Genomic DNA, 5,762 nt, shown 5'->3' on the forward strand with positions numbered 1-5,762 from the left:
GGTCGTTCCATGGCCACTGCTGATTAATCATTACTAGAATCAACAATTTTTTGCTTGTCTGGTGATTGGAATTGTATGCGCTCTTCTGAAGAGCACCATCGCACGATGATTAGTCTTAATGGAGATGCAGATGTCGATCAAGAGGGAGAAACATTTCTTGATCATGCATTTCTCACGAGATTACTTGGTGATTGGAAGTAGAATCCACAATTTGTTGTGCAAACTTCTCAACATATGCATATATTCGTTGAATTGGCTTTATGTGATCAATATTACTTCTTATTGCAGATGGATGGAGGGGAAAGAGCGAAAAAACCGATACTTAGTGAAATGATTTCTCATTCTGTGACTTCTGATATCCTAGATGACAAGGTAAATATATAGAACGATGATTCGTAGGTGATGAAAGCAGAATCCACAATTTGCCGTGCAAACTTCTCAACATATGCATTTATTTGATTAATTAGTTTTATGTGATCAATAGTATTACTTATTCCAGATGGACGTAGGGGAAGGAACGAAAAAGCGGATGCTATGTGAAATGACTTCTAAATCTGTGTGTTCTGATATCCCAGATGACAAGGTAAACATATGGACCGACGCTTGTTTTGCTGCTGCCCCCGTTAGATGGCTAGATGCTCTGGTCTAATTTCTGTTCATGTGCTTATTATTGCAGAAACATAGAGTTGAAGAAAACTCTATATTGTCTGATGACAAAGGTGAAATGGCATGCCAGTCTTTTAAACCTCCGACGCCACCTTGTTTACTGTCTATGGAGACTGATGCAGCTGGACCTGGTACTGATGAGCCTATACGTGGCATCATCGTGCCACATGAAGAAGGTTGTGGATTGGGTTTACCCCCTGCTGTAGAAACTAGTGGTGCAGCTGGAGCTGCTAGTGTAGAGCCTCTAGTGAACGGTGTCGTGCCACGGGAATTCTCTGAACTAGAGCAAGACGGTTTACCTATTGTCAAGACCGATGTAACTGGTGCTGATGTTGGAGTTGCTACTGATGATCCTGCACCCGAAGGAGGTTTTGTATTGGTAGAACCCGTCATGACTATGCCCACAAGATCTTGGTGGTGGTGGACCTGGAGCTGGTAGGGTAGAGCCTCTAGCGAAAGGTGTCGTGCCACGAGAATCCTCTGAAGTGGATATTGGTGGTTTACCCTCTCGTAGATCTTGGTGGTCTACCCGGAGCTGGTATTGTAGAGATTTCAGCAAGCAGTCTTTGTCCCACCCAACTCCTATGAACTGGAGCATGTACACGATGTGCCTTCGTAGAACCCGATGCACCTGTAAGTAGTGGTGATGATTCCGCTGAATCTGATCAAGAAGGATCTGCATCTCGAGGACAAGATGTCAGCTGTCATTCACCTGAACCCGAGCTGAAGTCAGCAACGGTAGCTTATATGGCACGGACTGTCCTTCAAGCTCTAAAGATCCAGTTGGGTGGTTCACAGGATCAGCTACTCCAAGCCATTGTCACTACAAAAGACTAGCCAGCATGCTTCGTTATCTCCTGCATACTGTTTGACATGCTGAAGCACTGCAACTGGCGCATTGTTCAATCCCATCAGCATGGAGAGAGGAGCTATGTTTATGTCAAGATGATTCATGCTGATTTGGTAAGGTTCCATGATAAGATGTATGGGTGGGGTGAGGCAAGAGCCACATTTTGCAGCATTCACACAGTCTTCGCTCTTGAGCCAGACCCCATGGATGCTTACCCAGTGGTGCAGCTGTCCTGACTTGATATATGTTTTATGATCAGTATGCTGCTGTCATGGAACTGTGATGTGGAGCTACCTTTCTTATGGTTTCTAGGCTTTTGGTTTCAACATGTATTATGGAGCTTACCTTAGGACTTTCGCATGCGTTTGGCTGTTGACCTGTAATGTTTGTGGTTGGTTGTCTAATCTACTTGGCACAATCACATTGCAAAGGCAAATGTTCCTTTTCTCTTTAATTGTTATTATGACTTATGTGTTATAACCAGGCAAGAATATGCAATCTTGGTTCTCTGACCGATATATATGTACATACAACTTTTGTTCACATAATAACACTTACACGGGAAAAGAGTAGCTTTCTCTGTTGGACAAACACCAAACCACAAAAGGGTAACAACACAATATCCAAACTAGGTACGGCACCTGTTGAGCATACATGACTTTTGGCGTAAAATCACGTTAACCAACACTAGCAGCATCTTGTTCTTTGCAAGGTGCTATGCTTATCAGTCTAATCCCAATACACAACCTACTTCAGGTGGCACGATGATGTCAGGTGCAGGTTCACCAGTACCAACTCTCTTGCATCAGTCTCCATTGAAGGTACGCCACTGCTGCAGTAGACACCATTAGCAATGCAACCTGAAGGTGTTCTTATCCTCATATCAGGATCACATAATACAGGTGTCAAGCTTCATGCACTAGCCAACACAATCAAAAGTCCGAACTAGGATCGCTAGGAAAAAAAACATGAAGATCCTTTTTTCGAATCCCACGCTGAACATCTTTTTCACTAATTAGGTAAGCTCCTGCTGACAAACATATTACAGCAACTCCAGCAGTGGCTCTATATTTTGGCGCTGTGGGCTGATGCTGCGCATGGAGCCGGCAATAGCTTCACCGGAAGCTGCAAACTGTGGCGGCCAAATGTAGGGCTGAAACAGCGTATTTTCAGAGGCGCTATAATGCAGCGCTAAAAACAGAATATAATGAAAAATAGAGTGCAGTAAAACAGAAGATCAAATAAAGACTAGAAATAGACATAAAATAGGAGAAAATTAGCTTGATAGATACTCCGTAGTTCATATTTTTACAAAGTAGTGCGATAAAACTAAACTAAAACTCGACATCTGACGAGTCAGGTGTCGTGCCCGACACCGGATCCGACGAGAAGAGGTCAATCCAACGGGGGTCGTCCTCGCCAATGGTGGTCGGCCCGGCGAGCTGCACTTCGATGAAGGCCCGCTTCGTCGCCTTCTCCGCCCTCCGTCATGCGCGGTCCTCCTTCTTCGCAGCCCGCCTCGTAGCCTTCTCCGCCCTCCGTCTGCGGAAGTGCTCGTTCTCGGCGGCTACGTCCTCGTGGAAGCGGGCTGCCCACTCGCGCGCCGCGCGCTCGTCCCGCTCGGCAATGCGCAAACGGCGCTCCATCTCGCGGCGGCGGCGCTGTTCCTCCTGTCTAACGATGTACGGCGGCGGCGCGAGATCCTCAGCCTGCTGGCGCGTCCACACGTCATGGAAATTCATCGACGATCGCGGGCGCCCGAGCCGCCACGCCACGGCGTCGTATGCGCGCGGGGCCTCGTGTGCGGTCTCGTAGCTGCCGAGGCCGATGCGCTCGCCGCCGTCACGTATCTCCGCGTAATACGTACCTTTGGGGCGCGCGCGGACGCCGCGGTACCCCGTGCCCGAGACGCGGCAGTACCGCGAGCTCGACGCGAGACGAGGCATGGCGGCGGCGGCGGAAGCGGAGCCGCGGCGGCGATATTAGGCGCAGATGGGCAAATTTCAGCAACCTGTGTCCATCTTTTTTTTGGCAGGATTACGCCATGTACCACCTTCCAATTAGAAAATAGTCTTGTTCAGCCTTCCCTGTTGGGCCCAATATTTCACTTTGGGTTGCCAACGGCCATCTACATGGTAATTGCTATCGGCCTACTTGCTCCGGCTGTCGAAGCCCAATAACTACAAATGGGCCTTTCTGCTCATGCAATTTCGGCCCTTTTCTAATGAAACACAGATCTTATGAATGGCAAAAAAAAACGCGGAGATTCTACATAAAAGTTGTTTTTATTTATTTTGAATTATTGGGTTCCAATTTTTGAAACTGCTCATGCCCAATATGAAAATCCTTGATCTCTCCATACCCACATGGATAACGGTATTTTTAATAATTCATAAAGTGGATTTGAAATTTAAAACATATCCTAATAATTCCATGATTTAATCTATCAACTTGCAAGATCTTGGAGCCAAAGAGCTTGTATTAGTCTACAGAATCCTCAACGTTTCAAAGGCGGCAGTGGATCAAAAGAAAAAAGGAAGTAGCCAGAAATTAGGGGTAAAAAATAACTCCAAGAAATGAAACTTTTATTGTTCGTAGAGGATGACATGCGGGACCCATGAGCCAGCAGCTTACTCAACGTTTCAAAGGCGGCATGAGATCGAAAGAAAAAGGCAAGTGACCAAATATCAGGAGCCAAAAATAATCCAAGAAATGAAATTTATTGTACATAGAGGATGACATGCGGGTCCCATTTTGCAGCAGCGGTTTCAGCGTTTCAAATGCGGTTTGAGATCAAAAGAAAAAGAAAGTAGCCAGAAATTAGGGGGTAAAAAACTCGAAAAAAAGAAAGTTTATTGTACATAGAGGATGACATGCGGGTCCCATGAATCAGCAGCTTACTCAACGTTTCCAAGGTGGCAGGGGATCAAAAGAAAAAGGAAATAGCCAAAAATCAGAGGGTGAAAAAAAATCCAAGAAAATAAATTTTATAGTACATAGAGGATGACATGCGGGTCCCATGAGCCAGCAGGTTCCTCAACGTTTTCAAAGGCCGCTGGGGATCAAAAGAAAAAGGCAAATAGCCAGAAATTAGGGGTAAAAAATAAATCCAACAAAGGAAAGGTTTATTGTTCATAGATGCTGACATGTGGGACCCATGAGCCAGCAGCGTCAAGGCAAGTGACCAAAAATCAGGGGTAAAAAAAATCCAAGAAAAGAAACTTTATTGTACATAGAGGATGACATGCGGGTCCCATGAGCCAGCACCTTACTCAACGTTTCAGAGGCGGCTTGAGATCGAAAGAAAAAGGAAAGTGACCAAATATCAGGAGCTACAAATAATCCAAGAAAGGAAACTTTTATTGTACATAGAGGTTGACATATGGGTCCCACTAATACAAGCTCTTTTGCTCCAAGATCTTGCAAGTTGATTGTACATAGAGGATGACATGCGGGGCTCATGTGTCAGCAGCTTACTCAACGTTTCCAAGGCGGCAGTGGATCAAAAGAAAAAGGAAATAGCCAAAATCAGAGGGTGAAAAATAAATCCAACAAAGGAAAGGTTTATTGTTCATGGAGGCTGACATCTGGGACCCACGAGCCAGCAGCGTCCTCTACGTTTCGAAGGCGACTGGGGATCGAAAGAAAAAAGGCAAATAGCCAGAAATTAGGGGTACAAAATAACTCCAAGAAAGGAAATGTTTATTGTTCATAGAAGCTGACATGTGGGACCCATGAGCCAGCAAAGTCTTCAACGTTTCAAAGGCGGCAGCGGATCAAAGGAAAAAGGAAGTAGCCAGAAATTAGTGGTAAAAAATAACTCCAAGAAAGGAAACTTTTATTGTTCATAGAGGATGACATGCGGGACCCATGCTCCAGCAGCTTCCTCAATGTTTCAAAGGCGGCATGAGATCGAAAGAAAAAGGCAAGTGACCAAATATTAGGACCTGAAAATAATCGAAGAAAGAAATTTTATTGTACATAGAGGATGACATGCGGGACCCATTTAGCAGCAGCGGTCTCAACGTTTCCAAGGTGGCATGGGATCAAAAGAAAAAGGAAGTAGCCAGAAATTAGGGTTCAAAAATAACTCCAAGAAAGGAAACTTTTATTGTTCGTAGAGGATGACATGCGGGACCCATGAGCCAGCAGCTTACTCAACGTTTCAAAGGCGGCATGAGATCGAAAGAAAAAGGCAAGTGACAAAATATCAGGAGACAAAGATAATCCAAGAAAAGAAAACTTT

Source organism: Lolium perenne, chromosome 3, assembly GCF_019359855.2.
Source record: "Lolium perenne isolate Kyuss_39 chromosome 3, Kyuss_2.0, whole genome shotgun sequence".
Lineage (NCBI taxonomy): Eukaryota > Viridiplantae > Streptophyta > Magnoliopsida > Poales > Poaceae > Lolium > Lolium perenne.